At 37.6% G+C, this 22,363-nt stretch overlaps 1 pseudogene; it reads right to left on the bottom strand.

The window, feature by feature from the left end:
* Positions 1-1,205: 1,205 nt before the first annotated feature.
* Positions 1,206-22,133, bottom strand: LOC140502458 (YY1-associated factor 2 pseudogene; annotated as a pseudogene).
* Between the last annotated feature and the right edge of the window lie 230 nt (positions 22,134-22,363).

Genomic DNA, 22,363 nt, shown 5'->3' with positions numbered 1-22,363 from the left:
TCACATAATTCTGGATGACTGAATATTTTTGTTTGTATTTGTTTATTGATACATCCATAAATGACAATTGTGCCTGAAAATAGAAAACTGCCTGTTTTCTATAGGAATTGTTAAAAATATTTAATCAAGGGCCAATTAAGATAACAAAAACTGACGAGAATAAATTGGATAAATTATTAGTTATTCCCTAGTTCTGTGCAGCTCTTCACATTTTCCTAGTAATTATAAATGTTGATGGCACAGAAGGAGTCTGGGGCAAGAAGGAATAATAAAATTATTTTTTTATTAAAACTTTTTCAGGAGTGCAACTTTTTAAACGTGGAAATCTGTGTTGCCTTTTTTTTTGTGTGTGACAAATATGTACAATCCTCTGAAATAGAAAATGTGTATATATGGAAAATACCAGCATATTACGATAACAATATGTATCTGAAGTATAAAACTAAACAATCAGTACTTTAAAATGTTTAGTATTTTGCTAATGAACATAATAAATCAATGTTTTAAAAAGTCAAAAAAAACTTGATAAAACTAGAAACATAATTCAGAAACAGTAATCTAGTAAAATGTGTCAAAAAACATTGGCCAAAGTTAATGCAAATCCTTTAATAACAGTTTTCCTATTTATTCACATCAATACCAGCAAGTTTAAGAAGATAATAATTATGAAAATCTGGCTGCACTAATAATTGATTAAAGTGATCTGACTTGTATATATACATATATGTACATATACACATAAGTATACATAGACATATACATACACACATGTGTATATATGCATACACATATACATTTATGTGTATACACACATATAAACTCATAATCCTCAAATAATGCCTAGCTAAGCAGTTTCAACCATGCTATAAAAATTTTAATTTGGTACATGCCAATAGTAGTTAAATCAAGAAGCAAATATTGGAATTCACTAAAAATGATAAAAAGTTATCCATAACACTGCATAATGAATGCTCTACCACGTTTTCATAGCACTTTTAACTCCAGAGATCAAAATATTGATTCAGAAAATGTGATCTTCAGTGTAGATTCCAACAAAATTATTAATTCTAATATACTTATATTTTATGTAAAACATGTGGACTGTGCACGAATGTTTATCATGAAAATGTAGCATGTGCTTGCAAAATCTTTGTATTGGCATGTTACAGAGAAGGTACTAAAGAAACTAGAAAAAAAAGTGAACTTTAATGAGATTCTTCATTTAATGAAGAGACCTTCTCTGGGTGAAGATGACGTGAGCATTCCTCTCTATTACCAGAGGCAGAGCCGCTCTGACTATGCTGATGTGTCGAAGCAGCTTTAGATGCAAGGGATCACTTAATATTCTCCTTAAAGTCTGTAATAGTGACAGTTCTCCAGCAATCACTTATAAATGCTGAGTACCACTCTTATTCACATTTTTCAGTTGTAGTCTGGTTTTCTTATGACTGTGCTTTTGACTAGTTGTTTCTTCTTCACTTTTTTCCTTTTTAAATTTATCTTTTTTTTTAATCCCCTCTTTCTTTGTTGGGGGAGGTAAACATTGTTGGGTAACATGCTGTCTAACCACCTGGGAGACAGGCTGTTTTCTGGTGGAGGTAGCCTTTCTCACATTGCACATGATGCTTTCAAAAGCTTCAGGGTTGTACCAGAAGGTACAGACAGTACAATCCCGGTATCCCCCATCAGAGGACGGCTTCAGCTGCTGCTTCAGCCTGGCGGGGCTCTTCTTGTCCCCTATAGCATGGCTAAAAAGACCTCATCTGTATTTTCAATAATATCCTTTATATCAGGTCAATTAATGTTCCTGAATTTTAAGGAGAAGAAAAGTGAGCTGTGTGGGAGGAGTAGTACTGAATGTCTTTTGCAGTAAGCTATGGTAAGATTCTGCATTTATAGAGAATTACTTTTATTCCATCCTCTTACTGCTACTAAAAGTTTTAGTTTGGTTTTGAAAAATTGTGTCAGATTACAGACAGCTAATAAGACCCTCTTGCTGTTTTAGCAGTAAACATAAATATATTTGGTATATAGTGAGCATGGCTGATTGGGTGCTTTATTAATTGGATTTCTCAGCAGTATCATTATAAAACTTGATGCTACCACCAGATGGCAATATTATTATTCTTGATTTCTTTTTTCCAGAAATGGGGGGAAAAATTTTCTTCTTAAAGAAATGTTTCAACTAATTTAAAACCATTAAACTGTGAATTTGTTATGTAATTACAGCTGTAGAAGTATTTTAAATTTGAAGAAAATTGGGAAATCTGCATCCCTTTGCCCTGTCCCTCCCTCCCTAAAAGACACTGGATATGTACTTGGATTCTTCATTTTTTTAAAAAAATGAGATAATAATTAAGATTTTTGAGAGTAAGTGTAGTATATTGGAAAGTACACTGGACTTTGGATTTAGAAGACTTGGATTTGAGTTATAGCTTAGCAGTTTACTAGCTTTGTGACCGTGGGTTAAATCACAGCCTCTCTATAATCCCCTCCTTTATAATAAGGATAAGAACTAGCTCTACCTCCTCCTCAAGGTGCTAGTTGGGAAAGTGATTTGTAAGCCATAAAGTACTTTTGAAATGTGTGCTATTGTTATTTTCACTTTTGAATTTTTCTAATGTCATTTATCTGTATTCCTCAGGGAAGGCCGAATACTTTTTTTTTAAAAAGAATATCTCATATTTGTGTGAGGCATTATAAAACTATTTTCTGTTTTAACACACTCGCACGCACACACACCCACACACCCACACCCACACCCACACACACACACACACACACACACACACACACACACACACCTCTCCTAACATATAATGTCTGTATAACTCTGGGAAAATGACTTAACCTCTCAATGCCCCAGGCAATTCTCAAAAACCTCCCTTGGCAGAGGGAGTTTCTTCTTCTGGGAGTTCTTATACCAGTGGAACCACAGTCTATTCTTTATTACTATTTTCTGTTCCCATTTGAAATGAATGAAAGTGTTTAAAATCTAGATTAATTGTTGCCTTTTCTCACTATCTGGGCACCATGCAGATAGACCAATTATTTGGAAAGTTTCTGTGCATAGTTTTAACACATAACTGTGTAGAAAGATCACTGAGATTTGCACTGATTAGAATCTAGCTTGAAAGTTGGGTCTTTTGATCCTTGCAGACATACAAAATAAATGCAAACATATGGAATGAAAGGCTGAGACCTGATGGCCTTGCATGTCCAACTAGCCCTTTTGTTTTTGCCTCAGACTTATTTAGATGCCAGCCAGGGAGCATCATGGGAGAAGAAGGGAGCCCCTTCTACATGGCTCCATTTTGTTTTGTTAGGTGAGTTCATGAAATAGTTTTGGGGGTGCAGCTGAAACCAGGAATTTAACAAGAGTTAAAAGAAATTTTCTAATCCTAGATCAGATAGTTGTCTGGGTTTAGGGATTGAGAGTTGGCACCAAGAGATAAGCTATCAAAAGAAGAGAGTTGATGTAATCACCCCTACCATGGAACAATTTGTTTGTTTCTTGACCATTGAAGAGTAAGTATTTCAATACTTCAGGGATCTGTGATTGTCACTGTATATACTCTATACACTAATGCAGGTTGTTAACCTCCCCATGCTGTTCCTGTATTATTGTGGCTGAAAAAAAATTCTTTGTTTGGCGACCAATCTTCTGATCTTAGCTAAATTGGTTTTCAGACAAGAGGTATGTAGTCCTTTGCTAGACCTATGCTTGAAGTCTTCTCATCTTGGAAGAACCTGACAGAATTTATGTTTCACTGTCATAGCCTGCAGGGACCCAGAGTTATTTTTTCCCCCACATGATGCATTGGAGTAGGTTTTTACTGGAGAATAAGTAGAAACAAGTATTGCATGATGATAATGATGATGATAAATTACATTAAAGAATTCACCACTTAAGAATTAGCCATGTTACCAGTTTGAGCTATGGCTGGGGAAAGTAATACTGACTTATGAATTAAAGTCACAGAGCCACAGAACCAGTGAGCCATAATCTTTCGAAATTAAAAGGAACCTCACAGATAATCTTGTCCTATCACTCCATTTTACAGATGAAGAAAAGGAACCCAAAGAGGGGAAAAGTAGCTGATAATAGGAATAGTTGAATACCTGGGGGCAGAAAGTCAGACGTAGAAGGGATAGCCAGCTTTAGACAAAAGTAGTCTAGTACCCTGGATAGCTCCTTAGGTGAGAGCTTTGTCTCTAGCACTCAAGGCTATTTACTTAGTTCCATGCTTGATAACTTTTCAATGAATCTCATTCCTTTCTACTTTTTTTTTTCTCCTTGGAAATAAGAAATCAAACTCATTCCTATAAGAACCTTCAATCTGCCCATTTCAAAGAGGGTCTTGTCTTTTATCCTGATAGAAGACTATACTGGTTTGCTTTTGTTCTCTGGAGGCACTCCAGACTGCCAGGGCCTGGTGGAGTATCTTATCCTTCCTTTCACCAAAACATTCACCTGGGTTATTTCCCTGGCTAGATAGGAGTGCCTCTAACAGTAAATATACTGTTGATGATAGCTGAATCTTAGTTGAAGAGGCATGTCATGCAAAGGGCACTGGTCTTGTAATCTGAAATCCTGAATTGGAAACTGGATTCTGCGTAAGTCATTTAACTTTTTTGTACCTCAGTTTCTTAATTTGTAAAGTGGAGATTAGAATACTTATATTAGTCTCTTCATGGGATTGTTATGAATAAAACACTTTATCAGTTGTGTGATGTAGTGAAAAGAGCCCTGGATTTAGAATGAGAAGACATGGTTTTGAATATTGGTTCTGCTACTTCCTTTAAAAATTAAGGTAATAAAAAAGAGAATAATACAGGTAAGAGTGGTATGAAATGAACACTAGCCTTAGGAACATTTTTCTGGGACTCCATTTCGTAATCTACAAAATGAGAGGATTGAATTAATTGATCTCTAAAGTCCTTTCTGTTTCTGAAGCCCATGATCACAGGAAAGTAGATATGCTAGAAGGAGCCTTAAAGGCTTTCTAGTTCAACTCTCTCATCTTACAGATGAAGAAACTGAGGTCCAGGGAGTGAATTACCCAAGGTCCCAGGTAATTAGTGGCAGGGGTAGGATTCTTTGACCTTAAAAGCACTATAGCTCACTATGTGAGCTATTATTATTATCACTAGTTGAGAAGCATTGTTGATAACTGAAAATAATTGGTAATTCTTTCAAATCATTTATATTTGACCCTGGAAAGCATCAGTAGCTTTATCTCCCTAACTCTGTTTTTCTTTAGCAAAGATAAATTGACTTTTAGCATTAGCTAAATTTAACAGCATGCTGGACAGTGCTGGACATAATAGCTTTAGTCGGAAAATTATCTATGAACTTCTAATCTATTACTCTGATTTTGCAGATGAAGGAGTTGAGGTCCAGATTTAAGTGATTTGCCTAAGGTCACATATGCAGAACTGAGAGCTAATTACATATGTGTTCATACTGAGGACTTGACTTCCAGGGATTTCACACTTCATATAACATCCTTTTAAATCTTTGTCATTTTTGTGAGTCCAGGGTGGGGAGGAGTCTGTGGAACTGTGCCTACTTTTCCAATGGGGGAGACAGAGATATCAAAAGATTTTGTTTTTGTCATTACATGGGTAGTCAGTGATCCAGCCTTCCCTCTAATTGTCTGTAGTGCTTTCCCTCTACTCCACATGCAATTTTTCTCACTCTTGTGACAAAAGAGTTGGACAAGATTATCCCTGACCTCACTTTCAAATGTGAAATTTTGTAATTCTATGAAAAGCTGATGTCAAATATGATAGAGAAACAGTTCTATCCTGAGAGGTCAGGAGGAGGGTCACATTAAATAATGTGTTATTTTTTTCTTGACATACTCCAACTTTGCTCTTTAGTATTTAACAACTGTCTTACACATATGAGCATAAAGTATGGACAGCTCACCCTCAGTACCGATGTCTACATTAGTTTGCCTCAAAGGATATGTTCACTTTAAAAGAAATTCTGTGGAAAAATGTTGAAATGTATATAAAATTCTTTGTCTACTCATAAACCCGTTCTAGAAATCTGGGCTGGCATTTATAATGACCGTTGACAAAGGCTGAAAGGAAGATAGTGAATGATTTAGATCTCTACACATCTACATGTTCTCATCCTGTGAGAGGTTATGGTGGATCTTTGTTAGGAACTCTTCATCTTCACAAAAATCCTGCACAGGGAATCTGCCCAGAATACTGGGAACCTTCCTATAGATCTCTTGACCTCATGCAGATACCGATGGATCCTGCAGAATTTTCACTGGTTATTTCCTGTTCTTGTTGCATGACCAGCCCTACTCCTTTTCTGGTTACACATCTCTGGTGATATCCTTTATGAAGCTACTTCTCTTGAATTCTTTGTTGTTGGTCAAGGGAAGTCGAATCATACTCACAATACATTTCTTTATAGCTCTTTGGATAGCCTGTGACTTTAACTCTTTGGGAATTGCAGTATTCCATGATTCACATTCATATAACAGAAGAGTATTGATGTTAAAAAAATGTTGGCCTTTTCTCATGAAGCAACTTGGGCTCTTTAAAAGCATGGTGGATTTTCTCAAAGGCAATTCTGCTCATCCTATTCCTCCTCTTCAGATTGTCCCATGTTCAATGTCTATTTATGAACTATATACTGATGAACCAGCAATTTCTTTGTCTATATCTTGGATGTATTTTTCTACATACAGTATGTTTCCCACAAGTAAACTGAGGTCAAAGACAGTTTTATTTTTTATTTTTGTATTCTCTAGCAGCTTGCACGAATTCTTAATAAGTGCTCATTGATTTGAAAGAATTGAACTACATAACGTAACTTGGACAACAGGCATTTTTTTTCATTCATAGGGTGTTCAGCACAAAGTTTCAATGGAAGAGGGATTCCCTTTAGATGGTTAGGACTTCCAGGTACTCCTATTTGTGGATAACATGGTACTGATTATGTCTGGGATCCATGGAACATTGCAGAAACTCTTAAAGAAGATGGATAAAAAAACAGCTAAATATCACATTAATAGCAGTTAATATAAAATAACCTGCAAGTCTTTACTGAGCTCATACTCTGTTCTTCGAATTTTGCTGTGTACTTGTGGGAGGGGGGAAGGGAAGACATAAAGAAATCCTTTCTCTCTCTCCCCTCTCTTTTCTTTTTTGAAGTCTCAACTTAAATACAGTATCTTCCTGTAGTCTTTTCTGACAGTAAAGTCAGAGACATCTAGATGGCCATTAAATAGAATATTGGATCCGAAGTCAGGAAAATGTGAGTTCAAATTTGACCTCAGATACTTACTAGCTGAGTCACTTAATCCCTGTCTGCCTCGCCCACCTCATGGTTGTGAGGATCAAATATGAATATTAAGTTCTTAGCACAATGTCTGGCACATACTAGGTATTAAATAAATGCATATTTTCTCTCTCCCTCCTTCCTTCTCTCCTTCGTTTCTTTCCTCCCTCCCTTATTCCTTCCCTCCCTTCCTTCCACATCCTAACATCCTGCCTTCTCCTTGAGAAACCCCAGGCCAAAATGATCTATTTCTTATGACTCTCCAAGTCCTTTGTCTTGTCTTCCTTTTCACTTCTCTCATTGTCCCTTGTATCATAGTTATTTATATACACATCATTCCCCTATTAGATTATAAACCCCTGAAGAATAGATCTAATGTTACATCTATCTTCATATCCTTAGCACTTAGCTAGATGTTTCTCACAAAGGAGGTACTAGAATAAATATTGAATTTATTACTGAACTGAATTATAAAACTTAGTTTTTGTTCTTAAAAAGCTTCTTAGGAGGGGCCTCAAGCCTAAAGTTCCCAGAAGTCAAATAATCTGAAGTAAGCAATGCAACTCAGTGCTGAGTAAGTGGCATGGGTAACCCAGAGAAGTTCATAGGAGATGAAGATAAGCAAGTTTCAGGAAATTTCTGGTAAAATAAATGGACTGCTTTGTTATGGGAAAGCATCATATTTCATGCAACATTATGGAAATAACCAGGTGTTCAGGAACTTGTGTACTGTGTAATAGGTAAAGAGGTTTGCAGTAATTTTCTTCATTATTCACTGTGATGCCTTAAGGTAGTCCACCTTCCCTCACTTTAATCCTCAGATGAACCTGGACATTGCTGGCAGTGTTGTTAACTTGGATAGGGAGACTGGGAGTTTTCCCCAGGGCACTGATATTTAGAGCAACACATCTATTCTTTCAGTGACAGAGGAACAACTGAGTTTAGCATCCAATTAGCAAGAATAATTAATTGCTATGAAAGGTTCCAAATGGAAAGTTTTTCTCTTTTTCTCTTCATATTCCCATTTGCCTAATCTTCTCTATGGCTCAGGCCCATCATCACCTTACCACTGAGGTAGATTATTCAGCAGTATCCTGCCAATTTCCCATAGGGCAGGGTCTTATGGTCTCTACTCTGAACTAAATTTATCTTAAAAAGCTTATTTGAAGACAAGTTTCATGCTACTTGCCATGGGCATAAAAAGTGCTAATCAAAACTCTGATGCCCAGTGACCATTGCCAGGTTTTGTGACAAGTTAAGAAGATTCCATCTTCTTGGGGAGCCTCCTCTGGATATGCTGTGGGTGCTGTGAAGGATGCCTGTGCCTGGAAATGTCCACAAATAAACTTCCTCATCTGGTGAGTCACCTAAGGGTGGGGAAGTTTTCTACTTTTATGTTTATTGGAAAGATGGGCAAAGATTTCCTTTGTGCTGAGTCATCCTTTGACACAAGTATGGGAATAGGGATTTGAAACTTTTGTGGGGGAGGCAGACAGCTTTGAAGATGATTTTTCTAGCTCCTTCAATTATCCCTCAAATGTCATGATTTCCAGGCCTTTCAGCATCCTAGTTTCCCTTCCTTGGATATACCCCTGATTGCTAACATCCCTCTTAAAATGTGTCAGCTAGCACTGAATATGATGCTCCAAGTCAACAGTCAGTCAGTTAACAAGCCTTTATTGAGAGTCTATGATGTGGCAGGTACTCTGTTAGACAGTGGGAGTACAAGTACCAAAAAATGAAACAATCCCTCCTCACAAGAAACTTACATTTTTTTGAAAGCAACATGTTGAATTCACTATACACTTAAAAAAGAAAAGCAAGCCTCTATTTTCATAGTTCATTTGCAGTGCACATGGACATGCCCACTCTGCCTAATGTTTGCTAAGCCCAGAGCAACAAAATAAAATAAAATATAATAGAAAAAAAGAATGGTAGAAAAAAATAAAGAAATATAGGCTGGCACCATATTGTAAATGACTCTAAATGCCAAATAGAGGAGCTAGTAATAGAGAAGGCAGAAAGGAGCTTTGGAAACCCATGATCCTACTATTCAAATGGACATTATGAGAAATTGGGATTTTGGTTTCTTTAGCCAATTGCATTGTTGCATAATCAGGTTATTTTGGGGAGCAGAAAACCTCAGTTTTTATATCAGTTGGCTGTCATTGAAGGAAGATTTGTTGGAGGTCTTCCAATAATAGCAAGATGCCCATTTGTCAGGGATATTATACAGTTGATTCTTATGTGAATATGTTACTTTGGAACTTCTCCACTATGCCCTGGGAAGCTCATTATTTGGGTAACCTCATCATTCTATAAGATTTCATTGGCCTTGGTATCAGAGAGGTAACCTCCAATCAGAGAGGTAGATACTGGGGCCATGAACTCCCAGCCTTCATTTAAGGGGAGAGCTCATTTCAAACGTCTCTTCATTTCTCACTTTTTATTAAGGGGATTTGTTCTGTGAAGTTTGGATTCAGTCAAAGGACTGCATTTGAGGACCTAGAGGGCCTCATGTGACCTCAAGATCACAGGTTCCCTACCACTGGTCTAAATTCTAAAAAAAGAGACAAGTAGTATATTTAAGGACATACAGTGTGAGTGTAAAGCAAATTATTACAAATAAATTAAAAATAGCTAAATACAAGATACTTTGGAGGCAGGGAGATCACTAACAGTTGGGGAGGGGATCAGGAAAGGTAAGTTGTGTTTTAAAGGAAGAGAGGGGGTGCATTCTATGCATGTAGGAGTGCCAGCGCAAAGGAATGGAAACTGGAGATGGATTGTCGTGTGAGGAACTGAGAGAACCCCAATTTGGTAATATTAGAGCAGGAGTTATATCCAGCCAGTCTGAAAAGATAGGTTGGGACCAGATTGTGAAAGGCTTTAAAAGGAGGAGTTTGTTTTATCCTGGAGTGATAGGAAATGACTAGAGTTGATTGAGTAGCATTGTCACACAGAAGGATCTGCACTGTCAGAAAACTACTTTAGCATCATCAGTGTGTAGGACAGATTAGAGAGGAAGGAACTCAAGGCAGGGAAACTAATGAGGTAGTTGTTGCAATAACCTAGGCAATAGGTGATGAGAACCTGAATTAAGGGGTTGACTGTGTGTAGAGAAAGAAGATGGGAAGAGAGAGGGGGTGCGAAGAGGATGAGAGAGAGGAAGAGAGAGGGAGAGAGAGAAAGAGACAGAAAGTGAGAGAAAGAGAGAGAGGAACAGGAAGAAAGAAAGAGGGAGACAGGGAAAAGGGGGAGGAGAGGAGAGGGAGGAAGAGAGAGAAAAGAAGCATGAGGAAGAAAGAGATGAAGGAGGAAGAAGAGGAGAAGGAGAGGAAGAAGGAGAAGGCAGAGCAATTTGGGAACTGATTGGATATGTAGAGTGAAAGCAAGGAGTCCAGGATACTGTTGAGGTTTGTAACCTGGGAAGTTGCAAGGATGGTGGTACCTCTGACAGAAATAAGATAGTTGGGAAGAGAGTAGGGGTCTTGGGGGACAGATAATGAGTTGGATTTGAGATGTTTCCAGAAGATCCAATTTAAAATGCCCAATAGGCAATAGGTGATATAGGACTGAAGGTCAGGGGAGAAACGAGCTGGAAATATAGACCTGTGTGTCATCTGCACAGAAGTGACCACTAAGCCTGTGGGAACTGATAAGGCTACTGAGAGAAAGCACAGGGAGAAAAGAGAGAAGGGCCTAGAAGAGAACCCTGGGGAACTACCGAAGTTAGAAAGTATGATATGGATGATGCCCTAGATGTGGTCTGAGCAGCACGTGGTGCAGTAGCAGGTATGTAGGCAATGCAGTTTATGTATGTAAGTGACTTGCCCAGGATCACAGAGCTAGTGTTTTGTGGTGTGTGTGTACACATCTACACATACAGGTATGTAGATGTACATATACTATAATACAGTATACATACTATATATAGCACATATGTATGTCTATGTATATATACAAATATACTTTATGTATATATGTGACTATATATACTATGTATAGATATAAGGCTTATATACACTCACGAGTTCATGCAGTGTTTATGTTTGTATATGTGTGTATATCTGTGTATGGCATATACGCATATAAAGTATATGTATCTAGATTGACATATGCAAGATACATATACTATGAGTGTATACTATATATGCACATATCTATATACAATATAATATAGTAATTACATTATATTACTATAATATATTATATCACATATAATATATTGTTATCTATACACAATTAGTATATTATCTATACAAAACATGATATAATTCTACATGCATATGCATGTACGTGCATGCACATATTTGTTATCTATATATTTATATACATACAAAACTGTGTGATCATAGACAAGTCACACACACACGTGTGTGTGTGTGAGAAATGCATTGTCTGTATTGCCCATACTATACTAGACACAAATCTGACCACATATTTGGGACATTATTCATATCACACATTCTAATGTTTGCTATTCCCCAAGGCCTTGCCCTCTTTTCTTCTCCTTCTATACTCTCTAGATGCCTGTTGTGCCTTCACTATACTGAGCCCCCACTATGCAAACCACATCTGGAAAATCATTTTAGATTTTGGCTGTCCCATTTTAAAAGAGATATTAGCAAACAGAAGAACATCCAGAGAAGAGGAGTCTGGATGTTAAAGGATCTGGAAACTATGTCATGAAAGAGATGATTGAAGGAGGTAGGGAATTATCTGGCAGTTAGGTAGTACAATGGCTAGAGCACTAGGCTTACAGTCAGGAAGATTTATCTTCCTGAGTTTGAATTTGGCCTCAGACATTTACCAGCTGTGTGACCCTGGGCAAGTCACTTAACCCTGTTTGCCTCAGTTTCCTCATCTATAAAATGAGCAAAAACATTCCAGTATCTTGCCAAGAAAACTCCAAATGGGGTCATGAAGAATCTCATGACTGAAAACAACTAAACAACAAAAGGGAATCATCCCTTCTGACACTGTCAAATCTCGATTCCCACACTTCTGTCCAAGGATGACTCAGAATGAAGAGGATATTTTTCCAACAAATATAACAGCAATAAAACTCCTTTGCATAAACAAGTTTTGAAAATGAAATACACATACACATATATGCACATACATATACATGTATATAAACAAGTTCCTGAAAATTGTGTGTATATATATATATATATATATATATATATGCACATAGGTTCAATTTTCAGAAATTTGTTTATTTTTGTTTCCTGTGAATTCCTTTGGTTGCCCATACCAAACACTTTAGTATTAAGTTACATTGCTTCCTTCTAATTGTTTACCTGCTGATAGTTTCATGTGTCATAGTAAGGCTTGGGTTCCCTACTGAGAAGCAAGCACCAAATTTCATACTTCCATTCAGTGACAAAGTCTATACAACAGTGAAATCATAGTGCTGCAACTTACAGACTTAGACAGCTGCCTGGAAACACGAGGAAGTTAAGTGACTTGTCCAGTGCCCCACAGCTATGTCAGAGAGGATTCAGATGCAGATCATGGTTGTAATCCTAGCTCCTTTGCCTTCCCAAATGTCATATTCCAAGCCCTCTGCTCTTCTAACATGAAAGTCACTAAGTCTTGTGTGATCCTGACTGTGGCTGTACAATATTTGACTTATTTCTTTCTGGCTGCTTGAAGTATTTTCTCCTTGACATGGGAGCTCTGGAATTTGCTTATAATATTTTTGGGAGATTTCATTTTGGAATTTCTTTTAGGATGTGATTGTTGGATTCTTTCAATTTCTACTTTACCCTCTGGATCTAAGATATCGGGGCAGTTTCAATTGATAATTTCTTGAAATATGATATCTGTGATCATGGTTTTCAGGGAATACAATAATTCTTAAATTACTTCTTTTTTCTAGAAACAGGAGTAGAGGCTAAATAAGCTGAGGTGATAAAGGAAGGATTTCTTTTTTAATAGGACTTTTTTGTTTTCATTAAACCAAGGCATGTAGGTATTCATTTTGTGATGTTAGGTTGCTGTGTTACAGTGAAGATTCAAAGCCTCTGGTGGAAGTAGCACACAAAAGGCAACACTTTCCAGCTGTCTGTGGGATATAGTAAGGCACAGTTGGAGAATGTCATGTTCTAGCTGTGTTCTAGCACTAGTTATGATACTTTTTATCAGGACTGTTACTACTTGATAATATCTGCTCCTCTGTACTGTGCCTTATCCATAATAGTAGTAAGTACTTGATAATCCTTTTAAAATTGGTTTTTTTTTTGGAACAGTTGCCAAATCTAGTAAGATAGAATTTAGTAGTGATAAAGGTAAACTAGAAATGGAAATCAACTTCATGAAGACAATACACAGACATGATTAGACAAATATTTGCATGGAAAACATCTGGAGGTTTTAGTAGACCATATGCTCAATAAGTCCACAGTGTGATATGATAGGAAAGAATGCTAATGCTGGGCTCTATTCAGAGGCAGAGCATAGATAACAAGGGAGATGGTAGTGCCACTATATTCTGTCCTGGTCACATCACACCCTGAATATTATTTTCAGTTTGGGACACCACACTTTAGAAAGGCATCGATAAGCCAGACCACACCAAAAGCAGGGTCATCAGGATGAGAAGGAGACTGGAGAACAAGCTATATAAAGAATTGTTGAAAGAAAAAAGGATTGTTCAATTTTAGAAGATATGGCTTGGGGAGGACATGATTGCTCTTTTCAGTAATTTGAAGAGGATACCTATTGGGTCAATAAGGGTTTAACTTTTTCTACATGGTGCAAGCAGACAGGACAAGAAGCAACAGGCAGAAACTGTAGGAAAGACAAAAGAGTTGTGAGATTGTAATATTATGATAGATATGGAAGCACTTTGAACAGCTAATGGAGGAAGGCAAATGGATGGCATTAAGAGTGAAGGAAGGATTCACAATGGATTTCTGATGATAATGTTTGAAGTCTAAAGACTTTGACAACAGGGCCTAGGACTTTGGGTCCTAGCTAAGAAGATGGCATGAATCCATGAAGAAAATAACTTGGAAAAGAAGATTTGACAAAGAAGTGGTGTTTGAGAGTGAAGATTGTTTTACCAAAGCCATTTGATCTATTTGGTGAGAAGAGATATGAAGGATTGAGGAATAATTTTTTAATCTCAATGACCTTAAAGGAACTGTGTTTGAGCTGTTGACCAAGACTCCTGTAAATCTATTTTTTTTGGCACAGTAGTGATAGGAGAGAGGGAGGGAAAGAAAGAGGGAGGAAGAAAAAGAGGAGAGACAGAGACAGACACACAGAAAAACAGAGAGAGAGAAAAAGAGAAAGAGAGAGAGAGAGAGAGAGAGAGAGAGAGAGAGAGAGAGAGAGAGAGAGAGAGAGAGAGAGAGACAGAGAGATCATAATTCATTCTTTTCAACAGATAGGCAATTACTCTTCTTAGGGAAGACAGGATTCTAATTTCCCTCCCCCAAGATCATAGAAAAACTATTCATATATTTTTTATAAGAATTGATACAATTTAAGACCCTGCTCAAGATAATCCTCAAAAAATCAGGAGGGCTGACCACTCAGTTGTAGGGAAATCTAGCCAGCCCTAGGGGCACTTTGTCAGGGAGTCTGACGTAGTTGTAGCCTGTTCTCCCAAAGCTGGAAAAAGCAAAGTGTTCCTTCAGTTGAAATGCCAGTTGAAATTGGGGCAAAATATTTTTCATTCCAACTTTCAGAGAAACTGCATGTGAGGGCAGGGGTAAGGTGGGGTAGTAGAAGAGGGAAGCAGGGAAAAGATATGAAATTTGGCTCTTTCTCTTATTGAAATTCAATATCAATTGAATTCAAATCAATTCAACAAATACTTCTGAAGAGACTGCTCCAATACTTTAAGGGCCTGCAATATCTTTTGGTAAAGGTCTGCCCTCCACTGATGGAAAGCACCACCTCTTTATAACTTAGCAGTTGATCTTTGGGATTTGTTGGGACTGAAAATGTCATTGCCCTGTAGCCACCTGAGTGATGTTACTCTCTGATCTTATTCAGGCTGGTCCTTAGAAAACAAACTTATGGCTCAATGCTAGACCCATATTTAAAAAAAATTAGTTTAACTTTTTTAATGAACAAAAATTCATTTTGTATTCCTCCCACCATCTCCTCCATCTCCATTAAAAAAAAAAAAAGAAACAAATCCTTGTAACAAATATGCAAAGTCAAGCAAAACATGTTTCGGCATTGGCCGTGGTCCAATAATGTATGTCTCATTTTGCATCTTGCATCTACCTTGGTCATTAAAACTTTTCAGCATTCGGTTTTGCTTCATTTGTTTCTTTTTTTTTATTTCCATTTTTTGGTAGTGATTGTATATGTTGTTTGCCTGGTTCTGCTTACTTCACTTTGCATCAGTGCATAAGAGTGTGTTTCTCTATATTTGTCATATTCATCACTTCTTGCAATATAAGCCTGTACCATTACATTCATATACCATGATTTGTTTAGCTATTCCCCCAATCAATGGGCATCTCTTTTGTATCTAGTCCTCAGCTACTACAAAATGTCTCTAAGTATTTTGATTTATGTAAGGCTTTTCTTTTTGTCATTGGCCTCTTTGGGGTGTATACTTAGGAACAACGTCTTTGTGTCAGAGTATGGACGCTTTAATCACTTTCTTTGTGTAATTCCAAATTATGTAAAAAGTCACTCTTTCCATAATATTTGGATTGATTCACAGCTCCTTCACTTGTGGTTTATTTACAGAAATACAGCCTTTTGGTCATATTGCAACTATGGTTTTGGTTAAAACGCCCCACCCTTGAATGGCTTATGACAGCATTTACTCAGAACTAGTTTAAAACTTCTAAAAGGAATGTTGTTGGGTATAATGGACTGGTGGACCTCATAAATATACCTAGGATAACAGTGTTGCCAACACAGCCAAATAAGAAGGAGCTATGGCTAATGTTACCATCATAAAGAAATACTGTCTTGGTAATAGCTGGGTAAAATAAACTATTATTTCCCTGAGGTCTGCTGCTTTGTTCATAGCAGTAGACCTCAGCAGATTCCCTTTATCCATTTCATGTTGACCTCCTTGGCTTTGGGTAATTGCTATGAAATCCTTGTTATTCTTGCTTAGTCCTTAATTGTGGAGTATAATAATAATAATAAATAATAATGGTAATAGATCACATTTATATGTTGTTCAGTCATTTCAGTTATGTCTGAATCTTCATGACCCTATTTGGAATTTTCTTGGCAAAGATACTGGAGTGGTTTGCCATTTCCTTTTCCAGCTTATTTTACAGATGAGGAAATTGAGGCACAGGGTGGCTAGTAAATGCCTGAGGCCAGATTATATAGCACCTTATCATTTTTGAAGCTTTTTATAGATGTAGAGGATGTATTCTTAGGTTCTGTTTCTCAAGACATTTGGATATAAAAGAGAGAGAATTCCCAGAGAGAATTCATAGGACTACGTTTCCTAGAAGGTTATGTGTTAGCCTGCAGTATGGTGATTTCACTTGGTACCCACTCTGACTAGAAAAGGACGCTCTGCAATCTGGTTTTAGACATGCTGTGAGAATTTAAAAATAAATGCTGTGAGAATGTTGTGGCAGAAAGTCTGGCAGAAGCAGTATAGATATAAGAAGAGGCAAAAAGGAAATTGCCTCAAGAGTAAGTGAATAGTACGGTATGTACACCTCCAGCATTCCGTTACCACCATGATAATGGCTATGAGAGCTATGACCAGGGGCTTCAGCATTCATCCAGTCTGGAGAAATTAGTACTCTCTAATCTACTACACTGAGATGAAATGTCATGTTAATTAAACATAGTGGCTTCAATTCTAAACTTCACTTGTGTGCTTTGAATTGGGGATACAGAAAGATTAAATGGAAAGTTTAATGGTACTCCTCTGGAGGTATGGGAAATGATAGCCACTTGTTTGTGAGTGGAGAGACTATTTGTCATCTGATTCAATTAATTTTATATATTTTGTGTTTTATTAAATGCCTTTTACTTTTGAATTCATGTGTTATTTGGCATAGTTTGCAAATAGAAGTATGGGTAGGGGCTTGATCTATGGTATAAAGTATGCCATGATAGAACTTTGAACCTAGGTAGTTCAAAAAGTGTTAGTAGGCATAAATTATCTCATTTGAGCCTCAAAAACAATTCAATTTTACGGTGAGAAAGCTGATTTTCAAAGAGGTTTTAAGTTACTTTCCTATGTTCCAGCAACAAGTAAAATTTGGAGGGAGGATTTGAATATATATCATCCTAACTCCAAGTTGAGCATTCTACTTCCTACATCATTAGCTCTGGCTTGACATAGAACGGCATTTCATTAATTTCATTGAATGGTGACTTGGACTTGTCTTCCTGTTTGTTCCAAGAGGGGAAATCTCTCATAAAGTCCTGTTAACTGCCTATAATCATCCACACCCATTAACTCATTCTCTTAACGAATGGATATCTGGCAGCAGGCTCTCAGGATGAAAGACTGCTACAATCCAACAGCTACAGAGATACCCACAGATGTTATATGTAGAATTTTGTCATCAACATAGGGACCTTCCATAATAGACCTGAAAGCCAAACAGTTTCAGGAAAACACCCTGTGTTATTATTCTGTACAAATAGTCCATTAAATATGTGTATATAATGTACACACATGTAACACACACTTACATGTATATATACATATATGTATGTATGTATGTGTGTATGGAAGTGGATGAGAGCAACATAGTCCAATGGATCTTGCAGCACACCCTTGTCTTATGCCTTAAACAAGGGTGGTATTTCATATCCAGGGAGGAGAGGGAAGTTGGTTCCTTCCCACTCCTCTCCCAAACTAGGTGATGTTTTCACAGAAAGTAAGGAAAATGTAACAGAGGAGATGGAGTGTTAAAGTGTTAAACTAAGGGCAAAGATAGGACTGTGCCCTATTGTCCCTTTATTATCAAAGAGTTCTCTGATGGAATTTGATGGGATGTTTTCCTTCGGTTGACTGGAGCTTGGCCACGGCCAGATAGCCCTCAAAAGACAAGCCTGTCAGACTTAAGCATCAGTTGAGGCATTTAAGGCAAGAAATCCCCACCCAGTGGCCATGACATCTTGCGGCAGAACTACTTAACCAATAGGAGACAGCACATCCACCAGGGAACAGAGACATACTATTTAGGGAGACATAGACGAAGAGAGCCAGTTGAATGATTCAAGGCAGGAAGCAGCGGCAAGGAGCATGATCCCTGGCAATAGAGAGATCAACTACAGAGCCAAAGGACAATTAACCTTGGAAATGTGGAACTTACCTGTGGAAAGGAGCAGACCCAGGAAGCTTAGCTGACCAACCTGCCCAGCAGAGATGTAGCCAGTGGAGAGCAGGGTGAGATCATTTTAAGGAGAGAATGGCATTGCGGAGCTGGAGGCATGACTTTCCTTAGCAATATGTGTTCCCTACATGTGTGCCTCATTACTAATGTGCCCTGCATTTATTCCTGTTCTTCTCACTGATACTGTGTGTTTTTGAAGATCTTGTGCACCAGGTTTGAGGGGGGAATATTTTATAGCTCCTGTTCTTATTATACCATCTTGGTAAATGTCTTTGCTTTGAGCTAATTGTGTCTATTAAAAGATTATTAAAGTCAAGTTCACTAATGGGGTTTTGACCCACAAGGTACCCTGGAACCTGGGAGAGCAGTTACTCCCTTGGGGACCAAACATGTAAACTTGTGAATGCTGAGTAGGGGGAGGGGGAAAAGTACCATCAGTCATGCATTTATAAAGTCCTAGGAAACAGGCTACTCCTCCTACTTGTGATTCAATGATCACAATAGTCACCATGAGAGCTGTTCAACAGTCTGCATGTTCAACCACAGATGGAAGGAGCAGATTTCTGAAACCCTCTATCAGCAGACAGCTGCTTTGTCAGGTGGCAGATATTTGATGGCAACAAATACTACAGAAGATTTTGTGGGAACATAAATTCTTTGTTTTCCTCCTCCAGGATCATAGGGAGAAAACAGAGATCAGAGATGGTTCGTTGAACATGGAATGTACTGACATGTTCTACCCATGGCTGGGGAATGTTATTTACAGGAAGTTGGTAGAAGTTCATTCCATTGAAGAATGCTTGGCCAGTGGACTGTTTTGTTCTTAAAAATAAAGATACAAACAAGAGAATTACTGAATGAATCTAATATGCCAATGTGTTTCCCATTTCACATCGTTTTGTACTTCTACGGTTGAGAGGCATATAAAGAACTGAGGAGCAGTAGGTGTGACAGTCACAAGCCTCAAAAATGGTTGTTTTCCAAAATCATGGCAGAACCTCAATAGCATCATCTTTCTTCTGCCTGCCAGGAGTTACAAACATGAGTTACACTGGTTGCTTATAGTCTCACTCTGCTCAGCTGTAATTGCAGTCATCTGGTGCTTTGCTTTGGAATTAGTGTTCTATTAGCCATGATATAAAAGCTAAATGTATTTATTTGACACAACATTTTATAGGTTCTGGATTCTAACTTTTGCATACGTATATTTTTGTTCCAGGACCACATGTGTTATGTCATTTTTGATCCCACTGTAAAATATGTTTTACAGAATGCAAGGCTTGTTAAGATGTTAAGTCTTTTGTAAATGAATGGGAAAAATCTAGAGCCAATTTCTTCCGTTAGTGGGAGTCTAACAGCACAAGGAAATCATCATTTTAAAAAGCGAGTAAACTTAGAATACAGGGAAATGACTCTCCCTTTGCTGTATAACTTACTTTGCTGTGGCAGTTTGTAAGCTGATATGGCTCAGATTTATCTTCCCCTGAATATTATGAAAGAGGAAAAAAATGGGCATGCTCCTCTTTCACCTCAAGGGTGATTGAGGTGAGAAATCCTGTATCAAAAATCCTGCAACAGGTGTAACTCATGCTTGTAACTCCTGACAGGCAGAAGAAGAAAGACAGGAAAGAGATGACGGTGGAAGTCTTCCTTTCTATGTATGCCTTCCTGACCAGAGCCATGGGCCTTGAAGTACCCACGTCACAGCTGTCCACTGGAAATAATGATGCAAAGCCATTGAATGTAAGGAAATGAATTCACCTTTTATCGAATCTCTAAATGACCCTGAAAGAAATTGCCCAAAACATAGACCCAGCTAACTTTATGGGGAAACTAATTAAGTTGTCCTAAACAAAAGAAACAAATCATGGATGGTGATGAATCTTCCTGAGTTCCACGTGTTCATCCTTCCTGTTGCTTCTAGGATAAAGTACACATTTCATAGCTTGGCATTTAAGGCCCTCCACAGTTTGGCTCTCACTTAGCTTTCTAGATTTTTTTCATATTACTACTCCTCATGAACTCTACCTTTCTGACAAAATAGATTACTAGTTGTTGCCCAAACTTAATTCTCCATCTTTTTTCTCTATGTATTTGAAAACGCTATTTCACAAACGCATCATCTCCATCTCTTTGTCTTTCTTCAAGACCCAGCTCAGGGGCCCTGTCCCCTTTTCTCGTGGAGCTAGTTCTTGGTGTTCTTTTTTCATGCACTGTGTTGATTTATTTTCATGTTGTATCTTCCAGTAGAAGGTAAGCTCCTTGGGATCAGGGACTGATTTTTGTTGTTTGTTTTGTTTTTGTGTTTCCTGTGTTTAGCATAGTGTCTTTGACATAGCTGATGCTTGACATGCTTGTTAGATTGAATTATAACCTGGGAAATGGGAGGAAATGGACTATTATCATCCTAGGACTAGAGATATAGGAGGAGGTAGTTTGAGGAAATAGATAATGGATTGTTTGCTGGTTACTGCAATTTCTTGCCATTAACTGGCATTGTTTTTAAAGGAAATACTCCTTTGTCTTACTATGGTGTCATTTCAAGTCAAGTCAAGTGGATAAGCATTTATTAAATGCTTGCTTTATGACATCTGATTAAGGCTGGTAAGAGGAACATTCATAGGAAAGCAGAAGCTCATGGAAAGTGGATTTGAATGGTTGGGACTGGGAACTTGAATGTAGCAGTGGAATACTGCTATGTATAGTTACAATTTTAGAGATGAGAAAAGCTTGAGAAGGTTCTGTTACTTGCCCTTGCTCACAATGTTAGGAGGTGATAGGTTTAGGATTCATATCTAGGTTTCCTCACTCAGAGTTCTATGCCCTCCTGCTAAACCAACCAGCTTCTCCCATGTTGACAGCTGCAGCTCCAGGGCCCTTCATGAATTCCAGACACTATCCTTATACTGAGTCTATGAACAGATTGATTCAAGCAGCTTAATGTGATTGACTGCTTTTCATTGGATTGAACTGAATAATCATTCAATTCATTCAGAATGGCCTTATTATTGATTTGAATAGTAAAAGATATCAAGAAGTAGAAAGTGATCATTATAAATAGATCATTATAAATCCATCAAAAATACTGGAAAACACATCTTCAAAGATCTGTCCATTTGACAGTAGGTTAGTAGCATTACCTTCCCATTTTGTTTATTACATATAAAATGCAGAGCATCATATCAGACTGGGAGAAGCTTTAGTAAAGGGATGTTTCATATCTGGAGTTATCTGAACCACTGATAATAATAATTCATATTTCTAGAACACTTTTAGGTTATAAAATGCTTTCCTCACAGTAACCCTATAGGTAATGTAAATATTACTAGCCTGTTTTTGTATATAGGGTAAGTAAGGCACAGAGAAATTAACCTAGCTTGCCCTGGGTAATACAGCTTGGATAAGGACTGGCTCATCCTTATACCTTCGGGACTACAGGGATAGGGGTTGGCACTTGAACTTAGACCATTTGGCTCCAAATCCTTGCATTTCTCACCTTGTTTCTTTCTGGCACACATTGTTTCTACAACTACTAAAATCAGGGGATTAAAAAAACCAACCAAACAAATAGTCCCAGATTTCTTTCTCCAATGCATCATTTGGAAAAATTACCAAAAGTTTTACCAGCTATTTGTCTCTATGGCTTTGAAAGTTATGCTACAAAACCAAAGAAGGAGGGTTTGAGATGCCATCGAAGGGGAATTGGTACTGAGAATGCTTTTTATCTGAGCAAACAGAACATTGCAGT

Source organism: Notamacropus eugenii, chromosome 4 (assembly GCF_028372415.1).
Source record: "Notamacropus eugenii isolate mMacEug1 chromosome 4, mMacEug1.pri_v2, whole genome shotgun sequence".
Lineage (NCBI taxonomy): Eukaryota > Metazoa > Chordata > Mammalia > Diprotodontia > Macropodidae > Notamacropus > Notamacropus eugenii.
This window is presented reverse-complemented; position numbering and strand designations above follow the sequence as displayed.